We start from the raw sequence: 17,774 nt of genomic DNA, 5'->3' as shown, positions 1-17,774 counted from the left end.
CAGGACATAGCACAATATAATTGCATATATGATAAAATCATGATGAAGTGTGTGTGTGTGTGTGTGTCCGTGTGTGTCTGAACATACTAAGGTGCAAAACTATTACATCAGTGAAAACAGTTATTAAAACGGTGGGTTTATGGATGTTTTCGTTTGTTTAAATTTCTTTCAAAAGTGCTGTAGGTTAGTTCATACAACAATAATTATGTCATAAAAAGAAGGAAGCCACAAGCCTGTAGCTGTCCAAGCACCCAGTTGCCTCCAGAGTGATCCTGGAGAGGCCTTGCAGTGAGCTGGGATGAGACTGTTCAGGATAGAACTGCGAAACACGTCCGGCCAGGCACCCACGAGTTCCCAGAAAGCCGTGCTCTGTTGACCAACGCATAACTGTCACGTTGCATCTGCGAGCGCCCAAGAACACCGCGTTAAACATTTAGTTGGTAAACGGTCCACCCTTGACAGCAGTTTAGAAGCTTCTCATGCGAGCACACCAAGAGTCCACAGGGATCGCTGCAACCTGTGGGAAAGGCAGACCAGTGCCCCGCGGGTGACATAGTGACACCTGTCCTTGTTGCAAGCCAGGGATTGCCAACAGGCATCTTAGCTAAAATAGACATCATGCCAGTTTCCTTTTTTTTTTTTTTTAACAAAGATGCCTTAAGAAAATACATCAGAGAAAAATTAAAAAACCGCCTCTTCAACAAATGGTGCTGGGGAAACAGGACTCCTCATGTAGAGTAAAACTAGTAAATGCGGGTTTGACTTACTGTTAGTCGTCCGTAAGTATTTTTAAATTTTTTAATTTAACCTTACTTTGCTGTGGCTTGCCTATACATGCACCACATGCACGCCTGGTTTCGTGGAGACCACAAGAAGTTGCTGGATCCCTGCAGCTAGACTTACATATGTTTGGGAGCAGCTGTGCGGGTTCTGGTAGTCAAACTCTGGTTCTCTGCAAAAGTAGCCAGTGCTCTTCACCACTGAGCTTTCTCTCCAGTCTCCTATTTCATCTCTCCAAACCATGAGCGTAACTGTTGTGCCTTGATGGTGTTTCCCCTGAAAGATTCCTGTCTACGTTTCAACGGTTGGTGCCTGTAACTGCAACCGTATTGAAAAGAGAGCGCCTGTTGGGGCTGGAGAGACGGCTCAGTGGTTTAGAGCACTGGCTGCTCTTCCTGAAGTCCTAAGTTCAATTCCCAGCAACCACATGGCAGCTCACAACCATCTATAATGTGATCTAATGCCCTGCTCTGGTGTGCAGGTGCACATGCAGATAGAGCACTGTATATATCAAGAAAGATCATTAAGTTGAGCGGGCTCAGTGGAGCACGCCTGTAATCCTAGCACTCAGGGAGGCAGAAGCAAGTGAGCCCTTTGAGTAGGCCAGCCTGGTCTACAAAGCAAGTCTAGGACAGCCAAGGGCTACACACAAAAACCCTGTCTCAAAAAAAATAAACAAAAAAATCATTAGGTTGACTACTATGGCCAAGGACTCAAAGAGATGGAACATGGACAGACAGGGCTGTTCAGGAAACTTGGTCATGAGGAGACAGTGATGGTACTAGAATGTTGCCACCACAATGCCAAACCAGTGAACTCCCGCGGCTCCTAGAATCCACAAACCTTCTCTCCAACCTATTGAGAAAGAGCTTAGACCATCAACACTGACATTTCAGGCTTGTAGCTCCCACCATTTTGGGAGAATAGATTTCTCACCCCTGAGATGGAGAAGGGAGACGCCATTAAGATACTGAGGCAAAGAAGACCAACTTGGGATGAAGAATCCGGGATGCCTTGCTCTTGGGAGGCTGGTCAGAGGAGTCGGCAGCATCAGTACTGAGAACACCGTGACAGCCAGGATCCCCGGCCCCACCCCAAAGCCCTGGGACATGGTCCTGATGGCGGGCTCCTGCTGGGTGTAAAGGCATCTTTCCTGATGCTTTACAAATACAAACACCTGCTCTCATTCCCTCCCTCCCTCCCTCCCTCCCTCCCTCTCTCTCTCTCTCTCTCTCTCTCTCTCTCTCTGTGTGTGTGTGTGTGTGTGTGTGTGTGTGTGTGTGTGTGTGTGTCTTTCTCTCTCCTAAAACTCCTCTTTATCCTTTTCAGTAGCTGCCAAGGTATGCCACCCCTCTCCATGAACGTACATACATACATACATACACACACACATACATACATACATACATACATACATACATACATACATACAAATACTCATACACATAAAATAAAAAATATAAATCCTTTTTTAAAAAGACTATTAAACTTGAGTGGCCTACCTGTGGATTTTGCATAGTGACAAGTCTGTGTTTGTAGGCGGCTATGGGAATATTGATTGGCTGCCACGGAAATAAAACAGAAGGTAATGGTATTTCCTTTACTTAAGGATTCTGGGGGGGTGGGTGGGGGGAGGGAGGACAGGAGGAGTTTTTATGTTGGAAGTGAGCTTAGTATCACAGTCCTATTTGATACATATATCTTCTAGGCTTCTCTGGAGAAGCAGGAAGACAAACAGCAAGCAACGCAAATCCTCTCACACATATGTCTCTTCCTTTCTAACTCTGTGGGACTGTGTGAGAGGGCAGATGCCGGGAGAAGCGAATAGGACGCATGAGAGAGAAAAAACTACATTCAGGGTGAAACCTCCTTATAACTGGATCCTATCCGGTGTTGTCTGTGCTGTGTGCAAAGCCTAAAAAGTGATGACTGTGTGGGTTAGCGCCCGACCTCTTATGAGAAACTTTAATTTTCTGATTAGGTTTGTAAAGACTTCAGTTCACGTTTACCTCCAGAGGGATCTCCTCTTCTCACTGGTCACGCAACGGACGGTGATGCGGTGTGCCATCTCCACACGGTTCTACACGCTTGCCCATTCCCGCTGAGCTTCCCCCCCATTTTGATCCTTGTTTCTTTTTTTTTTTTTTTTTTTTTTTTGTTAGTCCTTATTATGTAAATTTAAATCTTCTAAGAAAGTTTTGGGCAAATCACTTCTCCCCACCCCCTAAAAGCCTCATTACTAAAAGATTATAATGGGGCTTGGAGAGGTGGCTCCATGGTTAATATCGTGTCTACACCTGCAGACCTGTGCTCTGCTCCCACTTCCCACACTGGGGGATGCACACCCAGTGCTGCCGGTGGCTCCACCTCAGAGGCACCGGCACTCACTGTCACATAACTCCCACACACACTTTCACATGATTCTGTTTGTATGTTTTTGAGACAGGGTTTCTCTGTGTAGCTGGGCTGTCCTGGACTCACTGCATTCACATGGTTTTTAAAAGCAATGACCATATTGTGTGGATAAACGTAGGAGCATTGGTACCACATTAGCACTGGTTTGCCCTTGTAGGCCTTTTGGAAACTCCCTATTTCTCTGGAGCTCCAGCAAACTCTATAGACCCAAAGTGGGAACCAGATGTGAGCCAGGGTACAGCCCACAGGCTTGTGGAGTGGTCCTGACTCATAGTTAAAGCAGGCAAGAAGTCCAGTTCACATAATGCAACACTTGACTCACAGAGTGACTTGAGATAGAGCCTCTGGCCCTAAATACTAATTCCACAGACATAAATGACTCTTCAACCACACTAGGACCAAGACAACGTGCTTTTCCCACAAATCCCATGACAATCGCACCTATTAAAAACAACTTGCAAGAACTACCAAAGAATTCAGGATATGTGTGTTCAAAGCAGGCACAAATATACTCCGAGAGCATTAAAAACAAAGAGGTGAAGGAAACAGAGAAGTCAATCTAAGATATGAAACTAAAGATGAAATTGCCAAAGGAAACTCAAACTGAAATTAGCTGGAAATGTGAAACTTGATAAGCCAAGCTGAAAACTTCGGTGGAAATTCTCACAAACAAAATGGACCATACGGAGAATGGATAATCAGGGATGGAAGACAATGAAGAGAAACTGAGTCAGTTAGTAAAATGTCAACAATAGATTTTAAAAGAAACATGAGCAGAAAATGGGAGAATTCTCAGATTCTAAGAAAGGACCAAGCTTTCAGGTTATAAGTGTAGAAAAAGAAGAATGTCATAGCGAAGGCACAGAGAATGTTTTCAATGAGACCACTCAAGCCTGGAGGAAGAGATGCTTATCTAGGCACAAGTATAGTAATCCAAATATAACCAAAAAGAAGCTCCCCGTGACGGATTATTATAGATATACACTAAAAGCAAGCATAAAGAAGGGGTATTAAAAACTCAAGTCACTTACAAAGGCAGATCCATTAGAATGAAAACACTTGATTATTTGACAGAAACTTTTAAGCTAGAAGGACCTGGAAAGACGTGTTACAAGTTCTGAATGACCACAAATGTCAACCTGGACTATTATACCCAGGGCAACTAGCCACTAAAATTGAAAGGGAAATAAAACCATCCCATAATAAAAATAGACCAAATGAATTTATGACCACTAAGCCAGTTATATAGAAGGGGTTGGAATGAATGCTTCAGTCTGAAAACAATGATAAACATCTCAAGGGGTCACAAGGAGTAAATAATTCCAGAACAGTCAACCAAATAGGTCTAAGAAAAATATCACAGAACAACAAAATGACAAGAGTTAATGTACATCATTCATTAATAGCTGTAGACTTTGATCTCTACAAATAGTTCTTATTAATAACAGTCTCAATTCCCCAGTAAAGATACACAGGCTTGCAAATTAAATGGATCATAGGCTCTATCTTTGTGCTGCCTCCAGGAAACACACTTTACTATCAAAGGTAAAAGGTAAGAAGATGGATGGAAAGAGACACACCAAACAACTGGAACCAAGAGACAAGTAGGCAGAGCCATCTAAATACCTGGCAAATAGACTTCAAGACAAAAGGAATCAGAAGAGATAAGGGTGTCACTTCATACTCATTAAAGGCACATTTCACCAAGAGGATATTACAGCTCTAAACATTTATGTACCAAACACAGGCTCATCCAACTTCAGAAAAGAAATACTATTCGAACTGAAAAAATAGATCAGCCTCAACACTATCAGGTGCAAAAAAGTAATCAACGAAATTACCCAGATGTGACCCCTGTGGTTTATAAAAACAACAGGCCTGGCAAGATGTGTTCATTGGTGCAAGAGTGGTGCATGTTATGGGCGTGACCAATCACTCTCTGACTCGATTTAAAGCCTGCTCCACGTTGTGAAAGCTCTACCTGGTGCTGCTGGCTAGGTTAGAGGCTCTAGGGGAGAGTCTGGTATGGCTTTCTCGCTAGATGAGCATAGTAATAAACTACCCCCACGAGTTCTTATTTTTATACCTGTAGACTAGTGCATCTCTCACCTCGCATCAGAGAAGCTCCTTCTCTAAGCAGCTGATGAATACAGAGGCCCGAAAGCAGTCGGTGCACAGAGAATGAGAGATAGTGGAGTGCTTAGCCCCAAATGGGCCGTCTGTGTCTTCCCTTCTCCACACAAGGCTCAGGAATCATTGAAAGATTGTGTCTAGGCATAGTAGTGCACGCCTTTAAGCTCAGCACTCAGAAGAAAGAGGCAGGTGGGCCTCTGTACTTCTTGAGGGCAGCCTGGCCTACACAATGAGCTCCAGGACAGCCAGGGCTAGCTATGTAGAGAGACCCTGTCTCAAAATAAGAAAGGAAAAAAGGGAGGAAGGGACAGATGGATGGACGGACAGAGGGAGAAAGGGAGATTAGAAGAACCACAAGAAGTTGTCCATAGAGAAAGAGTGCTTGCCAGGTATGACAGTGCTGTTGCACACAGCAGCTGTGACTACATGCACCAGACCTGCACAAGATCAGGCCAGCCAGAATCCCAGCACAGACAGGAAAGGGCTCGGGATAGACCTGTCCCAATCTGAGGAGTTGTTAGCAACTCAATGCTGCCCGAGGATGGAGAGTTGGCTCTCTCAGGTTCTGTCAGGGGCGCGGGCTGAGAGGCTGCCCATGCTCCTGTAGAGGACCCTGCGTTTGTGCACATGCAAGCAGCATTGAATGAACTCGGTGAGCATTTAAAATAAGAGTACGTGGAATTGGGAGGTTAAAATGGTGGAGAAACAGAGGAAGAATTGGAGAAGAAAGAATATGAGGCAGATTACTCCCAAACACATTATATACATCTATGAATATTAAATACAGTAGTGGTTTAAAAAGCAAAAGCAGAAAAGTCCATAAGAACAAATGGTAAATAATGAAAAATATAATAAATAAGAATATATGGTTTCAAAGTCCATTGAAAAATAAATCTTTTGATACAGGGTCTCGTTATATAGACTAGGCTGGCCTTGAATTCATAGATACCTGGTTATTCTACCTCCTAAATAGTAGGATTAAAAGTGTGCACCACCTCACCCACATCTTCCTTGAAATAATTTTAGATCAGTGGCTCTTAACCTTCCTAATGCTGCAACCCTTTAAAACAGCTCTTCTAGCATGGAAGAGTGGGGAAATAGTAGGATCCACAGGGTCCTGGAAACCTACAAGAAGAACTTTATGACAGGCAGATCTGGGTCCTGGGGTCTTCTTCAAACTAAGGCACCAGCCAAGGAGAAATAGGCAGTAAACTTCGAACCCCTACCAAGACCTAGCTAGCGAACAGGATATTCTCCACCATTGAGTGGAGAGTGAGATCTGACCCTCACACGAACTCTGGTGCCCCTTTTCTGTCCACGTCCCCTGGATGGGGAGGCCTGGCAGCACTCAGAGGAAGGATAGCAAGTTACCAAGAAGAGACTCGATACTCTAAGAGCATATATAGGGGGAAGAGGTCTCCCTCAATCACAGACATAGGGGAGGGGAGAAGGGGGGAAGTGGGAGGGAAGGAGGAACAGGAGGAAACAAGGGAAGGCCTAACAATCTAGATATAATATGAATAAATTAATTTTTAAAAATCATCAAATAAATAAATAAATAAAACAGCTCTTCATATTGTGGGGACCCCCAACCATAAACTTATTTCATTGCTACTTCATAACTGTACTTTTGCTACTGTTACGAATCATAATGTAAATATCTGATATGCAGGCTATCTCACATGTGACCCCGGTGAAAAGGTCATTCGATTTACAAAGGCCTCGAGACCCATAGGCTGATGGCCATTGCTATAGGTGAAGTGTACAATTTTTCAGTTTTTGTCCTTATTTTTAGAGGAACTAAATTTCCCTTTTTGAAGATCGAATGTTGCGTTGAGATTTTGAATTCATACTTTGATGTATAAATAGATTATAATTGACCTTGTTAACATGTTAATGTGATTCATGACAATCAGGCTGCCATTGCCTTGCCTTCTACTATGCCATCGCCTTTTTTCTAAACTGCAGTCTAATCTGAAATTGTCTTTTTTCCCCCAAGAGGAGACACTGGGAGTTGTTCCTTTCTTTCTTTATGGTCGTGCTGGGATTGATCTTCTGTCCTCACGCAGGCTGGGCAAGCGCTCCACCATGGAGCCACACCCCTGGTCTTTATCCCCTTATTTATTATAACAACCCCTTAAGCACCATCTTCTAATCCATCAAAATTCATTAGTTGATTCCATGACATTTGGAAACTTGTAATTTGGGTATAGTTTTCAGCGTGCTCCTATAAATTTTACATTTAGAATTACCGTGGGGCTAAGAGGGCTTTTAAGCCATGACCTCAGACCAGACCGTATGTCTTAGTTTTCTTTTGCCATAATACAACACTTAGCAAAGGGAACTTATCAAAGAAAACATTTAGTGGGGGCTTAGAGTCCCTGACCATCATGATGGGGTGCATGGCAGCAGGCAGGCAGGCACGGTGCTTCAGCAGTAACTGCAAGCTCCCATCTTGATCTACAAATAGAAGGCAGAGAGAAAGAGACACTGGGAAGGGTGGGAGCCTTTGGAAACCTTAAATCCCTCCCACAGTGACACACCTCCTTCTCCAATAAGGCCACGCCTCCTAGTCCTTCCCAAACAGTTTCACCAAGTGGGAACCAAACACTGAAATAAATGCGCCTGTGGGGGTCATTCTCAATCAAACCACCGCAGTGTGTCTGTGAAACACTCGGCACTTCCAGCTACAGAACTTGGAGGGCATTCGTTTTGAAAATATAACCACAGAAATAGAACTACATAGTCCATAAGGGGGAAATTAATAAATATCTCAAGGAATGTGTAAGAGCCTGTAGATGAAGGCCAACTCAGTCACAGGCAGCCACCACCTCAGAGTAACTTTTGAGGCATCTTAAAGCCAACTGAAGACCATTCCTGGACCACTAGGTGACAACAGGGAGCTGTGTGCAAGAGGGAGACCAGAGGCAACTCTGCTCAATGGTGCCCCTGAAGACCTGGTCTCTGTACACTCCCAGCTCCTAAAGCCCAAGCAGGCTGGGAACTCTCCCTGCGAGCACTTAGAGTGGTGCATGGGTGTGTCTTCAAAGAGACTGGACTCAGCCTAGCCTGACTGAATGTTGACAAAGGGAGAACCAAGGTACTAGAACTGTCCACAGTGGGGCAGGCGTCTGTGGGAAGGGCTGCCTGCTCCCCCACCCGCACCTCCATTTTCGTCTCTGCAGGATGTGGCCTCTGGGTTGTCTATACGTGGGCCCCTAGTCAGTACACATGCTAGTCTATAAATACAACTGTAGTTTTCCATTATCAGCAGACTTCCAGAGGTTGGTGTGCCAGCTTCTGACGTTTCTGGGGATTAATTTCCCACAAGTCCTGCCGCTCAGTGAAGCCAAGTTCTGCATCACGGTGAGAGTCGTGAATGCACGGTGATTCAAGATCATCCTAGACCAGAAAACGCTGTGGTTGCTCTTAAGAATGTGGCATAGTGTAGACCTGCCAAAATAGTAGTGTGTGTGTGTGTGTGTGTGTGTGTGTGTGTGTGTGTGTGTTATGTGTGTGTTATGTGTGTGTGGTGTGTGGTGTGGTGTGTGTGTGGTGTGGGGTGTGGGGTGTGTGTGTGTGTGTGTGTGTGGTGTGGGGTGTGTGTGTGTGTGTAGTGTGGTGTGTGTGGTATGATGTGTGTGTATGTGGCCAAGTGCCCACAGAGACCAGAAGAGGGCATGAGATGCCCCAGAGCTGGAGTTATAAGGAGTTGTGGCCATCCTATTACAGAGGCTGGGAGCCTGACTCAGGGCCTCTCGAGCAGCAGCAAGTGCCCGTCAGCCCTGAGCCCTTTCTCCAGAAACCGCTAGAGACCCAAAAGGTGGAAAAATGCTGAAACTCTTGTCCTATCTTGATGCAAGCTTTCCGTTTGGCAAAGCGCTGTGTCTAACAGTCACACTCTGTTCCTGTCAGACTCACTCCTGTGTCTATAGCTGGCCCAATAATCACACGGCAAACACACTCAGAGTTGTTTCTCAAGTTTGAGTTCCCATAAAAATCAAACCAAAAGAGAAAAAAGGAAAGAAATCCTCCATCCTTTTAAATCATCCTTAGTCTCATATTTCCCAAGACAAAAAGACATTGGGCTCACCCTCACTCCTCCACCCCCACCCTGTCTTTTTACGTATCAAAGGGGGAAACAAGATGTGCCCTGTTTCTGGGGGAACCCACAGTTTGTGACAGTGGTTCTGAAAAACTGGGTCACTGCTCTCTTTTGAATTTTAATGAGAGTAAGAGCGCACGCTCGGAAAATGAATGCATACGTATGAATGTTCTAATCTAAATTCTTGGGAGGTTTATAATCATGTCCTCTTGTCTTTGAAGCCCGTGTAGTAAACAGAATGTTTGTGTTCTGCGGGCGTTCGCACTCTAACACAGAAAGAGAACTGGCAGTGTCTGGGGAGGGGGCGCCTCGAAAGTAATGAAGGGAAGGCGGTCCTCACACCTCTTATGAAAAGGACTGGAGGGAGGGAAGGGAGAGACCTCAGGAGCAGCTAGAGCAGGCAGGAGTGGGACTATGCTAACTGTGAAGCAGCCTCCCTCACCCTGAGCTCTTCAGCAGCTTTTTTTTTAAAGATTTATTTATTATTTATACAATATTCTGCCCACATGTGTGCCTGCATACCACAAGAAAGCATCAGATCTCATTACAGGTGGTTGGGAGCCATCATGTGGTTGCTGGGAATTGAACTCGGGACCTTTGGAAGAGCAGCCTGTGTTCTTAACCTCTGAGCCATCTCTCCAGCTCCCTCTTCGGCAGCTTTAAGCACCACGGCTACATGATGCCATTAGTGAACGTGGTAATATGTGTAGGCTTCCAGGGATAATTAGGACAATAACTATCTCTGGAACTGGGAAGTAAAGGGAAATATAAGTGTTTATTTTGCCTTAATTGGATAAACTAGATCACCAGGAAATCAAATAGTGGCTTAGAGCAAGCGTACCATTTTACAAGTAAGAAAGTAAGGCCCCAATCGTAGAAACAGAACATTGCCACTTCGCACGTCTTTGCGAATTGATAGAGATGCGCACCATATATTTACGGTGCCTGGAGTACGCAAAGAGGAGCATGCAGCTAACAAGTTGTCCTTCCCAGCGAGGGGCTGCTACCAGTGCTTTTCCTAGAAACAAAACCGAGTCCGGGCAGATATGGGAATCCCGCTGGCAAAGCACGGGCAATAACAGTACTTACTGCTCACCCACTGAACCATTGACATGCTGGCTCCTTCTCTTGTTTCTCCTTCCCTGCCAGGAGAAGGAATGAACGTCACTGTGGTTCACTCTCACGCATGTACACAAAGCCCTGAAGACGACAGAACGACCTGTTGGAAGGGACGGAAGCCTCTGTGCGGCTGCTGGCCGAGAGGCCCGGCAATCGGGAAGGTAGCGTATCCTGCCTGCATCTCCCTCCTGCAATGTTCAAGTTAGAACCTCTGTTTCCATATTAGTTACATCTATCTTGGTGATCAGAACCCCAACAGAAACAGCTGGCTGAAGGACAGATTTACTGGGGCTCCTGATTTCAGAGGACCCAGCCCATGGTTGTCTGTTCCCCATATTTGATCAGGGCCAAGGGGGGGGAGCTTTATATCTCATCGCCTATGAGGGGACAGGCAGGAGACAGGGATAGGGGAGGGGGTGGGGGGGGAGGGGAGGGGGTAGCATACATATTCAAAGAACGGCAATTCCTAGAGTCATGGAAGTGAGACGTGAAGTCTAAAGCCTCCCCAGTAAGAATCGTCTGTCCTCAGAGAAGCGAGTTCATTTTCACCAGAATGGGTTTCCACATAATCACCTGGGGTTTCTCTCTCTCTCTCTCCCTCCCTCCCTCTCTCCCTCCTTTCCTCCCTTCCTCCCTCTCCTTCTTCCCTTCCCTCCCTTCCTCCCTCTCTCTTTCTTTCTATCTCTTTCTTGTGCCTTTTTTGTTCTCCCACTAAGTTAAGAAGTGACAAGGCCTCCCAGAAGCCAGGAGGCGGTATAGTGGTACCCTGAGATTTCTCGGCATTCAGAGTCTGGGGCCTGGTCAGAACACACACACTTAGCCACAGTGGCGTCTAGGAAGTGGGGTCTCACTTCAACTGCTTGACAATCAGCTAAAACCTTATAATGGATAGACGCTGAGGGGACGTTTGTTGGGATTAGTGATTAGCGGTCTCTGCCACGGCCACATTAGGCTTACTTTTGATCTGTGGTCCAACTCGAGGAAAGCCAGAAGGATGGCAGGACATTTGCTTTTTGGTGACCTCTGTTTGATTCTGGAGGTACCGGTGTGTGTAAAAGCTTGTGTGGAGACTCAGGGCAACTGGCCTAGACAATCGCTTAGGTCAAGGACACAGTTACATCCCAAACAATCGCTCAGAAAAACGAAGTTTAATTTTGTCTTTTTGCCATCTCCTAAGAGCATTCATTTCTCAGAGATTGACATGTGGGTGGTTTCCTTCCCAGACACTTCTGGTACCATGAAATACAATTCTTACAGACCCAGAGATAGAAAAAATAAAAGCAACTTGGGAAGCAAAGGGTTTATTTGGCCCAAGTGATCCAATTACAGTCCATAGTTGGGGCAAGTTGGACCGGGTGACATAGAGGAAGGTCTCTTAGTGTCTTGCGTTCTATTTTTGTATCCAAATAAAAATTTAGAGATTTTTATTTATTCTGGGTGGTGTATGGTGGTTATGTCTGCATGTGTGCCTGTGTACCGTGTGTGCAGTGGAGGCCGGAAGAGGGCATCAGACCCCTTGAGACTGGAGTTGAAGATATTGTGAGGCCCCACATAGATGCTGGAGATAAAATTTGGATTCTCTGGAAGTTCAGACAGTGCTCGTAACCACTGAGCTGTCTCTCCAGCTCCCCAGCTTCCTTTCTTATACAGCCCAGGTCCATCGTCCCCTGGCGCACAGTGGCCTGGGCCATCCTATATCTGATCAACAATCCAGAAAACGCCACATTGACCGGGTGTGGTGGCGCATGCCTTTAATTCCAGAGCTCGGGAGGCAGAGGCAGGTGGATCTCTGTGAGTTCGAGGCCAGCCTGGTCTACATAGTGAGTGTAGGACAGCCAAGGCTACACAGAGAAACCCTGTCTTGAAAAACCAAAAGAGGAAAATAAAAAAGAAAACTCCACATGGGTACCCACAGGCCAATCTGATGGAGGCAACTCCTCGTTACGATTCCTTCTTCCCAGATACGTGTCTAGGTGACAGGAACTGTGACACTAGTGGTGTGAGTGAGCAAAAGGAGTAAATAGAAAAGAGAGCTTTTCAAAGTTTTGAGGGAGGAGGGGCTGGAGAGGTGGCTCAGAGCTTAAGAGCACTGGCTGTTCTTCCTAAGGCCCTGAGTTCAATTCCCAGCAACCACAGGATGGCTCACAACCATCTATAATGTGATCTGATGCCCTCTTCTGGCCTGCAGGTGTACAAATAGGGAAAACACTGTATATGTAATAAGTAAGTCTTTTTTTTTAATGTTTTGAGGGATATCTAGATACAACAAGAAATACCTTCAGATCATTTATCTGAAAGACGGTATGTTAGCCTTTATAAACACACAGCTATGGGTGCGCTTTCTTCTTCGTCTTCTAGGCTAGAGGTTCCCAACTTTTCCGATGTTGTTGTGACCCTTTAATACAGTGTCCCGTGTGTGGTGACCTCCCCAACCATGAAATTATTTCGTTGCTGCTTCATAATCATGGTTTTTGCTGCTGCTGTGAATTGTAGTGTAAACAAATATCTGATGTGCAACCCCTGTGGGGTCGTGACCCACAGGTTGAGAAAGCTGCTCTGAGGTCCCCAGAATTACAGCCATCGGGTTTGGCAAGTTAATTGCTCCAAATCTTTCCATAAGAAAGGCGGGGTGGGGTGGGCTGTCATCCTAGCCTGTGTTTTTTTTTTTTTTTTTTTTTTTTTTTTTTTTTTTTTTGGTTTTTCGAGACAGGGTCTCTCTGTGTAGCGTTGGCCATCCTGGACTCACTTTGTAGACCAGGCTGGCCTCGAACACACAGTGATCCGCCTACCTCTGCCTCCCGAGTGCTGGGATTAAAGGCGTGCGCCACCACGCCCGGCCTGCCTAGCCTGTGTTTTTTTGGCAGTGTTCCCAGTTAGATGTCACACAACAGTAGCTGCCTTCGGGGGTAATCTGGTCTTTGCGCTCGGAGAAGAGCCTCTTTATCGGCCATTCTGAGTAATTATATATTCTGCTTCCCTTCCCTTCACGTAATATGAAAATTGTTAATTTTCTTTTTCTCTGTGGTAACTGCTGGGACACTTCAAGCCTGTGTCTGTTCTCTCTTAAGTCTGCATCTCGTTTCCCCGGGGCGGGGGGGGGGGGGGGGGTGAATCTGGAAACATCTGAAAGCAGGAATAAGCTGTTCAGGTTAACAGGAACACGTATTTCAGGCATTGTCCCGCCGTGTCTCTTCCCTGACACCAGTGCACATTTTTACATACCGTGACGTTCCTGGTGCTGTTTATTCAGCAAAGGGCTGTTCTTCTCTCAGCTTTTCAGACCTTTGGCGTCGTCCATGTTTCCCAGTCAGCTCTGTGTCCCTCTGCAGCAGGGCACACTCTCCAAGTCATCCCAACCAGATCCGTGTCTCTCCTTTCCGCTAGAGGAGGGCTGTCTACCACGAATTCTTCCAAGAGAGTGTGTGCTGCTGCTTATTTTTAATTTTAAAACTTCACAGTTTCACATTTACACATCCAAATGCATTCATTTTCATCAGGTCAGCCCTGCACACTGGTACAATTCCTGTCCACGGGGTGAAATGACTTTTCTAGAACATCGAGGAAGCTCAGCTATAGTGGGACCAGGAGACAGGACAGCTTAATCAGGGAGGCAGTTTGGTCTCGGCTTTTCACCTACAGATGCAAACACTGTGAGCAGAGCCAGGGACGACAGGTGCGTGTGCCCGGTGGCTCTGGCCTGTGACCTTGAAGAGGGGAGCCTGCAGAAGAGGGCTGCACAGCCATGGCTGCGGGGCAGAGCTGACAGCTGACAGCCAGCTGAGCCAGCCCCGCAGCAGCTGGCTCCCTGGTTCCCACAGGCCACACCGAGTGGGGCTCAATTAGGTCAGTCTTTTTGCTCGCATTAGTCCCCTCTGGAAAGAGTGAGAAAACTGTGGTTAGGAGCGAAACGCATCTAATCTGCTACAGATCTATATACCGCTAGCGCCAGTCCTGTTTGATAGCGTTCACAGAGTAGCTTGGGTAGTTTTATTATCACATTTCTTCCAACCCATAACTCCCTGGGGGGGAGGGGGGGACAGCATCTGCTCCTGAAGAAGAAATAGCTGCAGCTTTCTCTCTCCCTCCCTGTCCTCCCCCCCCCCCCCAGCCCCTCCTGGGCTTTTGACTCCAGGGAGATTACCTTCACTCTTTTGGAGTTCCCAGATTTCTGCACAGAAACTTAGAGACAGACAATTGTAAAACTATTGGTTAGATATAAGATTCTTCTGAAAGAACTTTACACACACACACACACACACACAGAGAGACAGACAGACAGACAGACAGACAGACAGACAGAGACAGAGACAGAGACAGAGAGAGAGAGAGAGGCCTAAGAAGAGGCATTGAAGAAGGGTTAGGGTTTGGCTTCCTGTTGACTGCTTGCCTAATATCTATGATCCCCCAAAAAAGAAAGCGAACAAGAAAAAGAAAGAAAAAAAATCTCAAGACGTTTCAAAACTTTTAAAGCTAGTAAATTATCTAGTGGGGATTCAACTTCAGAGATTAAAGATCTCACATTAAATATCAAGCAACTTTTCTCTCCCAAATATTTAGAGTCTTTATTGCTAACACGTTAACAGTGTGGCTTCTCAGACCCAAGACTAGCTGGATTCCACGCCCAGTCCGCACAGCTCGTTAGAGCACAGAAAGTGTTGATGTAATTCCCCAGGGTTTCGCAGTTGTCCCGAAGCTCAGCAGGCATGCAATGTGGGCCAATTAATTTCTAAGTGTCTTAATGCTTGTCATCACTGGAGTCTCTTAATGTGGAGAAATGAATGGCCTGTCTTATGGTAAAAACTACAGTGGACATTCACCCTAACCCCAAAGAGGATGGGAAACAGGACAGGGTGACAAGTGGGGAGAAAAAAAGGAGGTTATCAAAACACAGCACAAGCCCCGCTTGTGGAGGGGGGCGGAGCTTAGCATCTCCTGAGACGCAGAAGGAAACACGGAAACAGAAGGAGTCAGTTTGGGCACGCTGCCGGCAGGAGAAATAGACATCTTATTTCCTGTATATGAGTGTTTGCCTGACTATGTCCATTCACCACGAGCATGCAGGGCCTGCAGAGGCCAAAGAGGGTGTCAGGTCCCCCCGGAACTGGAGTCACTAGTGGTTGTAATCCACGATGTGGGGTGCTGGGAACCCAATCCAGCTCCTCAGCAAAAGCAGCCAGAGCTCTAACCATTGAGCCATCTCTCCCACCCAGCCATGGCACCGGGTTTGCTGGGGCATTAGATGAGCAGCTAGGTTTTTTTTTTTCCTAAGTCATATTTCTACTTCCTAACCAAACAATAAGTGAACAAGCTGCCAGCCATTGCTTTGACTGCTTCTTCTTCTTCTTCTTTTTTTTTTTTTTTTTTTTTTTTTTTTGGTTTTTTCCGAGACAGGGTCTCTCTGTGTTAGCCTTGGCTGTCCTGGACTCACTTTGTAGACCAGGCTGGCCTTGAACTCACAGCGATCCACCTGCCTCTGCCTCCCGAGTGCTGGGACTAAAGGCGTGCGCCACCACGCCCAGCTTCTTTGACTGCTTCTTTAGCTCATGTGTTTTACATATCTGAGGAAACCTCACAGCTCTACAGGCTGACGAGACGGGAAAACAGGGAACATATGGTCAGGAGACACAAGCTCCAGCTGCTGCACCCCCATACTCAGAAGTTAAGACCTTGAGATGGTCTCACAACCACTATAGTTCCAGGGAGAGAATTCAGAAAACTGCTTGTATTCTGTACGTTTTGAAACCTAGGCTCTTCCCTTGATCTGATATAGGTGATTTTATTTTTTTTAATATAATTTTTAAAGATTTATTTATTATGTATAAAAATCTCATTATAGATGGTTGTGAGTCAACATGTGGTTGCTGGGAATTGAACTCATGACCTTTAGAAGAGCAGTCAGTTCTCTTAACCTCTGAGCCATTTCTCCAGCCCTATAGGTGATTTTAAAAAGGGTTTAAAACAGGCCTATTACCAACATCACCTGCAGCGCAGGGCTAGGGGAGCCCAGAAGGAACCCCAAATTCACTCCTTAGTAAGATACCTGTTGTGAACTGGGCTGCGGGCCATCTCTGCTCTGTCCTGGGGCTGTCCAGCTGGGCTACCCACCTCGGCCCCACCACGCCCCTCACTCTTGGCTACTACCACTGTTCAACACTGCTAATATACCAGGCCCCCCATGACGGAGGCCAGAGCCTTCCTTCGGCCTTGGTTCTTGGGCCTAGCACTTAGCTTACAATAACTGTCGCCTCCTTTCATTAAGGACACCCGACCCCCACTCCCCACCCCACCCCCACGCCCGGCTGCGCACTCTCTGAATTCTGAGACACATTTGAAGCTTGGCCCTGTCGGTGCAGATGGACACGAGTTACTGACACTTGAGGGCATGGCAGCCCACGAATCATACTTTCTGCCCACAGCGGACAACGTTGTTGAACACTCTACGGATCCGTGTGGGTTTTATTGAATCTTATCAACTCAATGCATTTTATAACCATTTTATTGAGAAATAACTCGGCTATCGTAAAGTTCATTACTTAAATTATTCAATCCAGAGGCTTATAACATAGTCAAGAGTCAGGCATCCAACGCTACTTAGAAAATCGTAGTGTGGTCACACCTCCCTCAAATGAAGCTTGTTCACTAGCTAGCACTCTCCAGTCCCCCTGCCCCTCCACCCACCCCGGCAACCTCTGATTCACCTCGATCGATCGATTGCTAGAGTTTCAGTTTAGCGCTTGCTAGACAGTACATCGTACCTTAGAACAATCTCTCCATGTGCCTAAGACTAAAACCCAGGCAGCTTTGAGTGTGCGGTTCAGGACAACCAGCTTGATGACCTCGGCCAGGCAGCTTGTTTAAGTTGGTTTAGCTTCTCCACAGGATGAAGAAATCGAGGTGAATGAGAGCAATTTCAAGTTGTTGTTGTTGTTGTTGTTGTTTTAAAGCAAGCCAACAAAACCACCCAGCCCCCAGCCCTCTAGCTGTGATTTCAATATTCCACCCTAGGGAGCCGGTCCCGCGGAGCCACGGCCCTCGCCCTGGAGAAGGCGCTTCCTCTCTCGCCTTTCTTTGGAGCTGTCTATTTCTGGGTTGGCAAAGCAGAAGCTCCGGGTGCCCGCAGGAAGCCTCGCCCAGCCTGGGTCCCCACCCTCCAGCGCGCCCCTGGAGAGGGCCTGCCCTAAGGGGCGGAGCCTGCCAACTCTCCGCAGCCAATGGGCGGGCG

At 46.4% G+C, this 17,774-nt stretch overlaps 1 long non-coding RNA gene across 3 annotated transcripts in view; it reads right to left on the bottom strand.

The window, feature by feature from the left end:
• LOC311587097 overlaps positions 1-17,691 on the bottom strand; it is a 39,674-nt gene extending 21,983 nt beyond the window's left edge. Inside the window, exons 1-4 of one of the 3 annotated variants that reach the window (XR_014775781.1) lie at positions 17,308-17,691; positions 13,775-14,424; positions 10,523-10,575; positions 7,542-7,788 (exon numbers count right to left, since the gene is read on the bottom strand). This is a non-coding gene — a long non-coding RNA (uncharacterized lncRNA). Of the gene's footprint in view, positions 1-7,541; positions 7,789-10,223; positions 10,576-13,774; positions 14,425-17,307 lie in introns of those variants that run through there. The other 2 variants (XR_014775780.1, XR_014775782.1) reach the window with 2 other exon arrangements.
• Positions 17,692-17,774: the final 83 nt, after the last annotated feature.

This window comes from Acomys minous (genome assembly GCF_964271855.1).
Source record: "Acomys minous genome assembly, chromosome: 16".
Taxonomy (NCBI): Eukaryota; Metazoa; Chordata; class Mammalia; order Rodentia; family Muridae; genus Acomys; species Acomys minous.
Note: the sequence above shows the minus strand (reverse complement) of the source record. Positions and strands in the feature narration are given on the sequence as shown.